Raw genomic sequence first — 14935 nt, forward strand, 5'->3', positions numbered from 1 at the left:
TATATATATATATATATATATTCCTAACTAATATATCTGCATTTTCATTTTCTAGTTATGTAAGTTAGGAAACACAATAACTTCCTTGAGACACATAGGATAGTTGTGAGGATTAAAGAAAAGTAGTCACATAATAAACCTAGTGTAGAGCCTGGCACATAATTGGCCCTCAGTAAATAGGAAAGGTGATGGAATAAAATTAGAAATCAATGATAAAATAAAAATTAGAAGCTACTCTAACACCTGGAGACTAAATAATACACTACTAAATGATGAATAGATAGCAGAATAAATAAGGGATAAAATAAAAAATACTTAGAGGTAAATGAGAACTGATACAACATATCAAAATCTCTGGGACACTATGACAGTGTTAAGAGAAAAGTTCATTGCACTGAGCTCATTCATTAAAAGAATAGAAAGTAAACAAATAAATGATCTAACATTACATCTCAAAGCTCTAGGAGGGGAAAAACAAATCAACACCCAAAGCAGTAGAAAACAGGAAATAATTATTATCAGAGCTGAAATCAATGACATTGAAACAAAAGAAACAATTGGAAAAATTGACAAAACAAAAAGTTAGGTTCTTTAAAAAAATAAATGTTTATAACAGCTCATTTCACATTGCACCAACCTAGGTGCCCTTCAATAGATGAATGGATAAATAAAATATGGTATATATACACAATGAAATATCACTCAGCTTTAAAGAAATATGAAATTATGGCATTTGCCGGTAAATGGATGGAGCTGGAGGATATCATGATAAACGAAATAGCCTATCCCTCACAACCAAAGGCCGAAAGTTTTTTTCTGATATGCAGATGCTAATTTATATAACAAGGTGGGGCAGCTATGGAAGAATAGAGGTACTTTGGATTAGACAGAGGGGAGTAAAGGGAGGGGAGGGGGATGGGGGTAGGAAGGATAATAGAATGAATCAGACATCATGACCCTATGTGCATATATGATTACATGACCTGTGTAGCTCTACATCATGTACAACCAGAAGAATGAGAAGTTATACTCCATTTATGTATGTTGTGTCAAAATGCATTCTATTGTCATTTATAACTAATTAGAACAAATTAAAAAAAGAAATAAGGACCTTTTAATTTTAAAAATAAACCCTCTTCTTTCCAGGGCTCAGTGAAAACTTTATATCTCCTTTAAATTTGACCTTTCTGGCAATGCCAGTTCCTCAGGGCTTTTGCCATGATTTTACATTTCTTAATTTTTGTTCCCCCAAAGTTACTATATTTAGGATTATTTAATCTGCAAATACTTATAATATTAATTTACAATCTAACTGGGCAGACAGGAAATAGGTAGCAGGATTAGGCATAACAAGTGTCTATTAGCAATGTAAACAGTTGGTGCTAGAGGATTTCAGATTAAGAAAAATATGACCATGGGCTGTGATTTTTGAGGAATTAAGTAGACATAGTCAATAATTTACACTTGGATGGGCTAGATGGGGAGGGTTGGATCTGGCTAGGTAGAAACATCAGCCAGGGGCTGATGAAAATGACTAGATTTTAGATATTGTTGCAAAACACAGAACATTTCCAGTGGTTATGGAAATAGATCAGAGTCCAAGAAAATAACTGTGAAAAAGGCCAAGATAAGTATCAAGGTGTCCCAAGAGGTAAGTAGTGCCTACTGATGGGGACTTTGGGGATGTTAATTTTCGAAAGTTGGGTCAGACAGTCAGTCCTCAGCTGTCTCTTTTTTTTTTTTTTTTTTGGTATCGGGGATTGAACCCAGGAGTGCTTAACCACCAAGCCACATCCCCAGCTCATTTTTTATTTTATTTTGTATTTTGAGACAGGGTCTTGCTGAGTTTCTTAGGAACTTGCTAAGTTCTGAGGCTGACTTTGAACTTGTGATCCTCCTGTCTTAGCCTCCTAGGCATGTGCCATTTCACCTAGTTCTCAGCTATCTTAATGATACGTCCTTTAGCAGGAGATTTTGGGGATTAAGTGCAGTCAGTGGAGGATGTTAGGCTCTGAGGCTGTGATGCTGTGGTGCTGGGGTGAGACATAGTGTACGTGATTCTAAGATTGCGTGCATGTTAGGACACTGTTTTCCAAAGATCATTGACCACCCACTTCAAAATCACCTAGAACGCTTGGGAAAAGTACAGAGAACTGGAATATCTGGGGCAGAGCCTGAGGCTATTTTAAATAGGGGCTGGGCAGGGCAGGGTTGGGATGGGGGTCTTGTGTGCTTTAAAGTTAAAGAACATTGGATAATTCATATTGGAAGCTGGACTTTAGGGCCAGGTCAGAGTTGTGAAGCAATGGGTTCTGTGGAAAAGCTGGCTTTTCCTCATTCCATGAAGAGGGATTGTCAGGAAGCCTGGTTACAGTGCAAACAAATTTTGGGAACAAGTCTTTTATCCTGGCAGTGGGATTGGAAGGTCTCAGTCTGGAAAGAGAGTGGAGGATTTTGGAATAAGAATTAAAGCAGAGCGAATCCCACAGACAAGAAATGGAGGAGAGAGACTGGAGATTGGACAAGATGTGATAAAATATTTGCAACAGGGTTGTTGGCCTACCTCCATTTTCCCAACTTGACTGTGGCTCTCTAAGGACTGGGCACGTACATTCTTCATTCTTATTTCTTTTGTACTGACAAAAATTTGCTTTTATATATTTATCAAATAAATTAATAAATAAAGGCAAGACTGGACTAGTGGCAAGGGTGACTCTGTGGTCTGGAGTTACCTTAAATTCTCTTGACTTAGTTCACATTTGATCCGGTGACTTGAGACTAGGGCTGCATTTGAAGTTTTCAAGTTGGCGAGACACAGGAACCAGGAAGACCCAAAACAGGCTGAACCTAGAACCACGATACTTTTTTTAGGGTGTTTTCTGGAAGAAGATATGGTCTGAATTGAAGGTATGGTTGGATTCAATTCAATCCAATTCACCATATTGACAGGGCATCTACGCTGTGCAATGACATGCAGTGGTGAGTAAAATACAGTTCTTGCCCTGGAGGGGACCAACCAGTAGACATGACTGAAGTACAGTGTCATGGGGGATGTTGAAAGGGAAATTGCCTGGTGAAAAAAATTTTTTTTTCATGCAGTACTGGGATATTGAACTCAGGACTTTATAAATAGTAGGCAAGCACTATACCACTGAGCCACATCCCCAACCTTTGTTTTTGTATTTTATTTAGAGTAGGTCTCACTGAGTTGCTTAGGACCTCACTAAATTGCTGAGGCTGGCTTTGAACTCAAAATCCTCCTGCCTCAGCCTCCAGAGCCTCTGGGATTATAGGTGTGTGCCACCACAGCTGAGCAATTTTTTTTCCAGTCTACTCTTTTGATTTAGCTTGATGCTCTGAGTTAAAATAGCCTTTATTATCTCTTTCCTCTCTCAATTCTCTAGCCTGTAACTTAAATTAGGGCATCTCAGGATTCTTCTCTTATCAAGGGCATTATCTGTACTGTTCATTGGGACAGTACTGTACACTGGAATAACTCATTTAAATGACAAAACCCCAAGACCATTTATGTCACATGCAAAACTCCTTTAGTGTAGGAGCTTTTTTTGGTATCATAGTGACAAAAATGATGTTTCTTTAAAAACTCAACCAAAACAGTGTGGGTTGAAAAACAAAATGTTCAGACCCCTATTATTGTACTCCTCCTCCATTCAGACAGGGTCTGATTAGAAAGAAGTCCAGCATTCTTGATGAATTAATCTGTATTTTAGCGTGATATCAACAATTAACAAAAAGAGTCACCTATACTATGCTTCCACCATTGGAGAACTTATGATTTATTGATGGAAAAAATAAGACATTTATTCACTTTTTGCCCATTCAAGAACTTTCTAAAACGGATTTATTTCTTCTTTCTTTCTTTCTTTCCTTCTTTTTTTTCTTTCTTTCTTTTTATTGGTGCATTATAATTATACATAGTAGTAGGATTCATGGTTACATATTTGTACATGTACACAATATAACCACATAATTTGGTTAATATATGCTGATTTCTTTCTGCTAAAGAAAATAGGCTGTGATGATAGGAGCTTATCACATAATTTGGGAAACAGATGCTTTCTGAACACTGAGCCAGCACCACTCCTTAGAAGATGAAAGAGTGAGCAGCTGCATGAGTGACGGCAGCAGCAGTTCATGGATCCTGTCTGTCCATGTGGCCCATGATGGCCCTTCCCACCCTGGGGAATCTTCCATTTGCCAGCCTCTTTGAATTGCACCTTCTTTTTTTGCAGAGGGCTCCATCAGGAAGGCAGCTGTTGTGTGTCTACTTGAAAGACAGGGAAATGGTGTGGTTATGTGCGAGGGATGTCGACTGTACCAGGAGAATGATGGGAGGGATTTATTTGTACAGCCCTTTGTACAGAAAGAGTTCTTTTTTAAAAAAATTTTTTTAGTTGTAGATGGATACAATATATTTATTTTCATTTATTTATTTATGTATTTTTATGTGGTGCTGAGGATCTAATCCAGGGCCTCATGCGTGCAAGGCAAGTGCTCTACCACTGAGTTACAATCCCAGCCCCAGAACTACAACCCCAGCCCCAGAAAGAGTTCTGAGCTCCAAAATCAAGAGTATTAAAGAGAATGCTTTTCTGCCATGATATTTACTTTTGTAAAAGATCTCAGAAAACAAAAATAAATTTGTAGCCAGATAAATCATTGTGTGCTGGATACATCAATAGCATGAATTGTGGAATCCATACTATGTTATTTACTCTTTCAGGGGAACATGTAGTTTCCAAGTGGTTTCTTGTCTTTGTGGCCTTCAACCAGTCTTGCTTTTTTGTACTGAGGGTCATCTTATTATCTCTACCACAGCCCTGAGTCTGAGCAAAACTCCATGTGTTGACCTGTTCTGACCTTGAAGTTTTGTTCTTGGAAGTGGATATAGTGATGGGTGTGGGGAAGTGGAGAAGTTTATCAGGAAAACTTTATTTGTAAGAATTCCATTTTTTTAGTATTTAAAGATTATTCATTTGTTCCAGAACATTGCTTAAGTTATAGAATAAGCAGTTCTTAAGGGTAATATTTAGTCATGATCATTTATTGGTTAATTTACTTTTTAAAATTCTTTTTAGGTCTTCCTGACAGTAGAGTGTATTTTGACATATTATACATACATGGAATACAACTTAAAAGAATTCCAATATGAATGTGGATCTCATAATGGAAAGAGGATGTTTTTAAACAGGCTTGAAGAATAAGTGTGTGAGAGTATGTGAGCCCCAGACCCATGGAGTTGCTGATTTGTATCATCATTCTGCCTTTGAGTCTGAAATAGAAACTTATCTATTGGGATTTGTGGACTCATGCTGCTGATGGTACATGGTAATGCTTCAGTATGGGAAGATTTTCTCTGTGTGTGGTAACTCAGCCTTCTTCCTTTCCAGATATTTTTTTTCCTTCTATGCTTTGATGTTGAAAAGTCTGGTGAGGAGTGTGTTGAGAGACACATCTTCAAAGAATGTCCATATGCTCAGCAATACCATATTGCACATAATCCTCTAAAGAATGCTCATCTTCTGATAAGGCTGTGCAGAAGAGTTGTAAATCTCAATCAAACGAGACCTTACTGCATTGCATATCAGAAAAAAGCTAAAAACTCAAAGAACTGCTGTTCTTTATATTTCAGGAAACTTTGTGTAATAACACTAATTTTTTAAAAAGAGTCTCATTCTGAAAAGAAAACAAAAAATTGCTGGTGGAACCCTTTCCTATCACACTAGCTTCAACCACTGAGACACGGCTGCCCTCCAGGTGCCTTGCTTGCTGGGATGGATATAAGGCAAAATGGTAATGGAAGAAGGAAGGCAGATTATTCAAGTGTAGAGGAGGAAACTACAAGGAGCAAATACAGTTGGTCCTCCACATCCAGTTCTGCCACCATGGATTCAACCAGTCATGGGTCCAAATCATTCAGAAAAAGAAATTGTGCCTGAACCAAGCATAAATGGCCATTATTTCCTTGTCATTCCCTGAACAATCTGAAGGGGGGATGTCTGGACACCTATTCCTTCCCTCTCCTCCTGTGGGTCCCTGATTTTGGTGTGACTAAGTCTTGTTCTTCTATCTAGGCCATGACTCACATCAAGCCACCCCTCTTCCCCAGGGTGCTTCTGGCTCTACATTTTCCCTTGTCTCTTCAGATCCACTGGTGGAAGGCCCCATGCTTATTGCTAGTCCTTCTGGGCTTTCTCAGCCCATGCTGGGTACTTTCACCTTGCCTTTTAAATAATACAATTATTTAAAATAATACAATTTCACTCCTTTAAAATAATACAAATATTAAATGAGTTTCCTTTACTCTTCTGGATGTGCCATACCTTTCTTGCTGAAATTTTGACTCTATCTGTCCTGTCCTCTCTTGCCCAGAGCCAACTGGTGTTTATTCAATTGCTGTTTTTTTTTTTCATCTAGCCCAAGGAAACTCAGGTTTCGAGGGTCCTATTTAGTGTATAGTCCAGTATCAGATGCTACAACCATTTCTCATAAATAGTTGTGTAGTTTTTAATTATATTTTGTTGCAGGAATTCATTGCCTCTTAAGGCAACAGTATTCAATCATTCAATTCATTCAGTGAACATTTTCTCCCTACCATGGGCTAAATATACTGTGTTTGTCTCCTGTATCAAGAAGCTCCAGCAAGAAGATTTTAACCTATTAAAAAAAAAACAGTTTGGATACAAAGTGGTATGTGTTGTTTCAAAGATATTCACAAGTGCTATGAGATTATGGGCAAGCAATCACCAAGTTCTGTCTTGGGCTGTCAGAAAAATTTTCCCAGGTAAGGTAGTGTATAAGATGCGATGTGGAGGAGAAGTAAACTTTTTTACTGAGCAAACAAGACAAGCTGGAGGATGAGAACCAGAGGGGACAAGTGCCTTGACATTTAAGAGTGCTCAATGTGTTGGAGTGGTGACAAGTGAGCATGGCTCACGAGTCCAAGGGTGGCAGGACACGATTCTTCCTCATATGCATTCCGGATCTACCAATACCGCGCCTGTGCACAATGAGGAGTGTTTCACCTGACGACAAGTGTATAGTCCGTACAGTCCCCTCCCTTCTCCTAAAGCAGCAGCTACCCTTTCATGGGGTATAGCACTATTGCCTCTATCTTAGAGATTAGGAAATTGAGGACTTAGAGAAAGCTCAGTTAGCAAGTGGTGGAGTTAGGATTCCAACCCAGGTTGTCTGATCCCAGACTCTGTGTGTGAAGTCACTGTGTCTTTCTGCTGCCTCCCTCCACATAGATTCAAGAACCTGAACCATCCTCATGGTTACTCTCAGGTTGCCTTCTGGCTGTCAATATTCCTCCTGAGTGAGGAAGTATAGAATCCATTGCAACATTAAAGTGATTGCTTGACCAGGGCAGGACACACTAGGAGTAGTGTCTCCATTGGTCCTGAGGCCATTCTCCCAATGACAGAGCCATAGACCATGTGGCCTTCATGCTGTCACATCTTGTAGGTAAAGATCAGTCCACAGTCAGCCAATGCTACTAAGTCAGCTAGGACCCCTTTGTCTGTATGATCTCTACTTCTTTTAAAGGTCTCAGTTTTAATGTCCCTTTTTGAAGCTTATTCTTGTTTAAATCCTCCTGCTCTATGGCATCAGAGCGCTTTTTACTTTCCTAAGTATAAGGCCTATCACTGCTATGGTACCAGTTTATTTAGTAGCCTCTGTTTTCCCAGATAGATTTTTAAGCTCTACTTGGACAGAGGCCTTGTCTTGACTGCTGTGGAACACCCCCTCTTTAGCATCAGGTAAATATTCAGTGTTAAATAAATACTTGCTTTCCATGCACACTATTGTCTACATCCTCCTTGACCCTCATACCACTGTCTTCATTTATGACAGTGCTGATTAATTTTGTCTATTTTGAGCTTTCGTGGAATCAAACAGTATGTGCTTTTGTGTTTGGCTTCTCTAGTTCAATATATCATTTATACTATTTTTAATTCGCTTCCTATCAGATTCTGGGATGGTTCCCAGGATTTCCCGTGGTAAATATGCAATATCTAAACTTCCAGAGTGGAATTTATGGATTTTCCTCCCATGATTCGTTTATGTTACACTGCATAACTGACTTTAAAGAGTTTTTCTATGGTGGGTCACACATAATTGTATGATGCCTTTTGAAGCAGAATTTTATTTGGCTGGAAGCAGCTACCAAGAAAATTGGAGTCTTAGCCCACTAATGACAAGCAATTGAATCCTTCATTCAACAACAACAACAAAAAGAGCTTGGAAGTGGACTTGGAAGACCTCAACCTGGCTAACTCCTGATTTCAACCTTTTAAATCTGGAGCAGGAACCTAGATGCCAGGCTGAACTTCTGACCTGAAAAAGTGTGCACTAGTAGGTGGCATTTTTTTTTAAGCCGATAAATTTGTGGTGATTTGTTACTCAGCAATAGAAAACCAAGACAGTCCCCCAACTCTTTACTATTTTGTATGTAGCAATCCGATAAAACAAATTGCCTCATTATGTAAACTTTTGCAGCTATTTTATTACAGAGGACTCATCAGGAAATTACATTGTTCAAAACTTGAGATTTTATGGATGTTTTCTTAGGATTGCTTTCTGGCCAAAATGAACTTTTGGTTATACAACTTTCATCATATTTCAAGAATAAAATGAGTCAATCATAGTAGTGTTTTTTTTTTCTTTCCTCTTTCAGACAGTTAGCTCAACTGTCAAGAGCTCTGCGTTAACCTGGCAACACAGAAGTGCTGAAGCCAGGGACTCATTGGTCAGTGGTTTGAAATCTGGTCTGTCAGTTATTAATGATGTGCAGGGACAAGTCACATACACCTTATGATAGCAAGTTCTTCATTTGTGAGTTGGGCTCAGCAGTGCTACCTGTGAGGCCTGGGGATGCAGTGCATATAGAGAGTGCTATTCACTTCTCCACATTTTCTCCTTCATTTATCCTTACTTCTTTATCTTTATTTTTTTTTAGGGTATAATTTTACAGAAAGACATTAAAAATAAAGGAGACAAAACAGAAAGAAAAGCCTTTTGGGTTTCATTGTTGGCTTTTTTATGAATCCACTTGTTTATAAAGCTGTACCTGGTACCTTAAGGAACATCAAGAAGGAATATTTCCTACCCCAAGGAGACTGACATTCAAGGGAAGACTGGGTAGGTTTACCTATACCATCTTATTTTTTGTGTGTCCTCAGTATTCTCTTTTGCTGACTATAAGGGTGTGGTTCCTGCAGGAAGTGGGATTGCTCTGGTGTATTTTATAAGACTGGTGAAGCAATCTTTCCACTGTAACCCATCCTTGGAAGGGAAAATGGGAATGAGGAAGGGGGATATGTATTTTTTTTCAAGGTAGGGGCTCTTGAGTGACAGCTCTCACTACTTGTGTACAGGAATGTTTTTGTAATAGAGCCCATAAACACAACATTCATGACTGCTTTGTAGGATGGAAAAATCAATGAGTAGATGGAAAGAAATCATCATCATGTACAAATGCCATGGCTAGTGTCAGCTGCACAGCAGAGACACGGGCTTGACAGAGGGGCTGTTGAAAATACTCAGTTAAAAACAACAACAACAACAACAACAACCAAAAAATAAATTTTAGTTTTTCTAATTGGTAACCCAAACACATAGATGAAAGACAGTCTTATGTGGTTGAATTTGCTGTTGTTCAAAATTTTACAAAGCTTAGAAGATCTATTTTTTTCACCCTAAAACCAGTGGAATTCTTATGTTTCACTTGGGAATTGCGTTTGAATTCTGAATACAGATGTGTGTTTTTGTCTTAATTTCCCATCAACACAGATGTTTACTTCAGAGAGACAATCATTCTAGATGCTTCCTGGACTTTCACCCAAGTTTTTCACAGAAATATTGTCTTGTACTATTTTGTAATAGAGCAGCTGCTGGTGTCTTTTACACTTTTTGGAAAGTTCCTTAAAGTTTTTTTTTTCTTGTGGAGGTTTAAATCTACATGTGGGATCATTTTATTTTAGTGTTAGAATATCTTCTCTTTGAAAAGAATTTAGATAACTACTGTAAGTTGAGGGGCAGAAAAGAGAGAGTGATATTGCTGCTATAGATTGATATCATGGTAAAATGGGGATGACCTTGGAGTAACAAAATCTCTTTTTTGTTTTATAGCAGAGAGAAGAGGTTTAGTCTCTGATGATGGACATGGTTTCCAGTGTTAGATAATTTATATTCCTCACTCTGTAAAGCTTTCTAAACTTTAAGTGAAACAAATAAACGGAATCCTTTAATAACCAATATGAAAGCATTTGATTCAAGATAATACAGGGTCACAGTACAATCCATAAATGTTTTATCTTTCTAATTTTTATCTGTTCTCTTCACATCAAGTTAGAATGATAGAGAGATCTTCATCCAGGGTTTAAATTCAGAGTTTCTTGCAGTGAGATTGGTATGTGTGTTTGAGGAAGATTTTGGAAAGATTTGGAACAACTGATGCTTTCTGAGAAGTTCCACCAGGGATGCTTTTTTTTTTTTTAACTTCTCTTACCTATACACATTTTTCCTGTAGCAATTCTTAGTCTCTCTGATACATTTGAGTTGATGAATGTGAGCCATCTGCTCTAAGAAGAACCTGGTTGTACCTCCTGGATATATTTTCTTAATTAAATTGAACTAATTGATTTACATATTCCAACTTTGTTGAGGTATAACAAATAAAAATGTACACTCAAAGTGTGTGATGTAATATTTTGAGGCATTTATTTATGAACATTGTGAAATGATTGCCATGACCAAGCTAATTAACATATTTATTACCTCATGGTTAACTGCCCATCTTTTGTTGTACGTGTATTTAACTCTTAGCCAACTTCAAGTAGTCGATACGTTATTAACTATGGTCACCATGCTTTTGCACCAGTATCCAGAACATGTTCATCTTGTTACTTCAACTTTGCACCCTTTGATCATCATTTCCCTGTTTCCTCTAGCCCCCCCCCCTTCTTCCACACTATGTTTCTTTAAATTGGACTTTTTAAGATTCCACATGTCATTGAGATCATGCAGCACTTGCTTTTCTGGTCTGCCTATTTCACATGGTATAATGAATGTCTTCCAGGTTTATCCCTGTTGAGGCCAAGGGAAGAATAGTTTTCTTTTTTTTAGTCTTAGTAATATTCCATTGTAATCAGAGTTTCTATTGGTTGAGAACTTCAGAAAGACTAAAGCGAAGATTGATGTTTGAAATAATGGATAACATAAAACACAGACCTCTTCTTCAATGTCCTCTTCATTAGAATAAGAAGAAACTCTTTATTTAGCTTGAAAAAAAATGCTTAAGGAAAATGCTGCCCACTCAGAAGGTAATAACTTATGAAACTCATTATTTTAAGAGGCTGAATATATGAATATGGTCAAGGAACTATAATGAGATTATTGAGGGAAATGGATGATTTGGGGCAAATGCAAAGCTTCTGAAGTTGGTCCTGTGAGGGATGACTTACAGAATGTGAAAGGTGTCACTGTTGGCTTAGGACTGAAAGGGCAGAACACTGGTCTTACCCACCAGGATATATGTTATTTTTATTTTTTTTGCTGAGGATTGTACCCAGGGCCTCACACATGCTAAGCAAGAGCTCTGCCACTGAAATGCATCCCCAGCAGGAAAATTTTAAAGATGGCAATTTTGTGACTGTGTGCTTCTAAGCCTATATCAAAAAATGAGACCATAAAATAGAATGCTTATAATTATGTCAGTATTTTTGAAGAAGTGGAGCATGTAGCATAATTCTCCATCGTGAGTCAACTCTGACATCTTGAGGTTTTGATGGTTTTCTGCATCCATTAATGGTTGTATTGGTGAAGTTTTCAAAGAAAAGTAACCCCATTTGACTCTTGGTTCTGTGTAGTTTGTTTGATTGTTTGATAAATACCTCTTTTTAATACAAATTTTATTGGGTTATTGCATTGCCTCCACAACATTGAGATTTTGGACACCAGTGGTGGTTAGAAGCCAGTGCTGTCACTGCGGAAGATGAGCTTGTAAGGCTCCTCAGGAATTCAGTAATCTTTAAGATGGCTGGATGTAGTGAATATAGTAATGACCAAGGTCAAGCAGATCTGACTTTGTATCTGACTTTAGAGGAGTTATTACGGCTTCCTAATTTGGTTTCCTTACTTAAAGTGCAGAGACAATAGCTACTTAATTAGGCTATAGTGAGGGTTAGAGGCAATCTATTCAAAGTGCCCAATACACAGTAGAAACTCTCTTTTCAATGGGTTTTAGTGAAGGGGTTGGGGGTTGTTCAATGAAAATATTTTTGCTTAAAAGTGACTTACTATTATCATAAAAAATCAAGGAAACATAGACAAACACAAAAAAGAAAACATTTTATAACCCCAACACTGTTAATCTTTTAGTGGGTAACATTTTTTTCCGATTTATATCTTTAGTACATGGTAGTGTAAATCTTTTAATCATTAAGTGTTTTAGTGAGTCAAGTTAAATGATTGTATAGCATTTTATTGTATGGGGGTATCATGATTTATTTAATTAATCCTTTATTTTTGTCTCCTTTTTACTGTTGCAAATATCCTTGAATGTGCATTTTTGTTCATATGCATTGTTATGTACCTAGAATAAGTTTATTAAATGACTGGGTTAAAAATGTGTACATTTAAAGGTATGATATGGCTTCTTAATTTTCTTGTCAAATATTGCATCCATATACTTTCCTACCCTGAGTGGATGAAAGTGTCCATTTCCCTTTATTTTTTCCAAACTTTGAGAAGAAAAAGTGGTATGTTATTTGACTTATTTTTAAACTGCTAGTGATATTAAATTTTATTTATTGATCTTTTTCTTTTCTGAATTGTCTTTGACCTTTATTTTTCGGATGACATGCTTGTCTTTTTAATTTTATTTTAAAATTTAGAACTTTTTGTATCTTTGAACTACTGACCTTTTGTCTGGAAATTTTTGTAAGGCATTTCCACATGCCCCAGTATAAACTGAGTTTTGATTGTTTAGAAGTTTTACATCACGACCAAGCCAAGCCTTTCTAATTAAAATCTCTCTGAATCTCTCTCTCTGCCTTTAAAGAACTTTTCACTGCAAGAGTAATTAAGTATTTACTTACACTTTCCTCTAATTTGGAAGTGAATGAATTATTGATCATAATGTAGTAATTTCCTCAAAAATACAACTGAATTTAATTTGCTAATGTCATGCCATTTGACACTAATTAAGATTTTATTTTTATCTTTCCATTATTTATCCCTTTCATTTATTTTTAATTTCTTGGTTTATATTTCCAGAATTGAAAAAATAATGGAAATAATAACCATCCTCTTCTTATTACTGATATTAAGATGGGAATGTCTTCACTTTCTGTTAGGTTGGATATGGTTCTTATCTTTGGATGTTTGGATGGATAGTCTTTGTCTAGATTTCTAAAGTTATTTTAAAGTGTTGATGTTTAATTTGATGAAAGAGTATTGACTTCTTTGAATGAGGATAAAATGAAATGAGGCAAAATCATGAATGAGACAAAGATATTGATAAAATAGACATCGATAAAAGAGATAAGCCACCCAAACACTTGAAAATTATGAACACTAATGCACAATATCTTCACAATATAAGATACAGATATTGATTATAATTTGTTTTTTTTTTTTAATTTTCCTCATTTTTATTGGTGAATTTTAATTGTACATAGTGGAGGGATTTGTTGTTACATAGTTATAAATGTACACAATGTAATGGTACTAATTTGACCAATATAATTCTTCAGTATTTTCCCTTTCCCTTCCCTGTTTTCTCTTCCTGGTCTTTTTAAAAAAAAAATTAATTGACTTTATTTTTTAAATACACAACAGCGGAATGCATTACAATTCTTATTACACATGTAGAGCACAATTTTTCATATCTTGTATATAAAGTGTGTTCGCGCCAATTCATGTCTTTATACATGTACTTTTTTTGCATTACAATTCTTATTACACATATATATCACAATTTTTCATATCTCTGTATATAAAGTAGGTTGACACCCAATTCGTGTCTTCATACATGTACTTTGGATAATGATGTCCATCACATTCCACCATCCTTGCTAATTCCCTGCCTCCTCCCTTCCCCTCCCAACCCTTTTGATTGCAATTTGAAGAAATAAAGAGATTCACAGTCTAGTAGGTTAAGAACAGGATATTTTAGATGGTAAATTATCTAAATTAATAGAGCCCTTTGTTGAACTGTTATTTGTTCTTGGAAATAGATCTTACTTGATTACAGTCCATTATTTTATTTAATAAATAATTTGAATAGTTAATATTTTTAAGATTTTTTTTTCTATTGCTATATACATTAGGAATTCCGCCACCTCCCCAAGGAATGTACTAGCTTCATAAAATTGATTGATAAAAATTCTCTCATCTTCTGTAACTCCAGAACAGTATAAATAGAAGAATGACTGATTTCTGAAGACTTGAAAGAAATCAATAGTCCTGGGAAATTTCAAGTATGCCTCCTGGTGGGGTGCACAGAGGCATTCTTTGACTGCTGTTTAGTGTCAAGCTCAATTGAATCAATCCTCAATTAGGAGTAAAGGCAACATAGAAAGTGAAAAGATAGGGTTAGAACTGTATAACACCAGTTGTCTCAGTCCATCTTCTGTCGTTGTAACAAAAACACCTGAGACTGGGTAATTTATAAAGATTAGAAGTTTATTTGGCTCATAGTTTTGGAGGCAGGGAGATCCAAGAGCATGCTGTGGACATCAGCTCAACATCTGCTGGGGTCCTTCTTGCTACATCATAAGGCAGAGGACATCGCGTGGTGAGTCAGAGTAAGCATGTTAGCTTGGGTCTCACTTCTTATAAAGCCACTAATGCCACCTTGGAGGCTCTACCCTCATGACCTCATCTAATTGCAGTTACTCCTCCAAAG

Source organism: Marmota monax, unplaced genomic scaffold (assembly GCF_021218885.2).
Source record: "Marmota monax isolate L192 unplaced genomic scaffold, Marmota_monax_Labrador192_F-V1.1 WCK01_AAM20220418_F8-fsc00046, whole genome shotgun sequence".
In the NCBI taxonomy this organism is placed as follows: Eukaryota; Metazoa; Chordata; class Mammalia; order Rodentia; family Sciuridae; genus Marmota; species Marmota monax.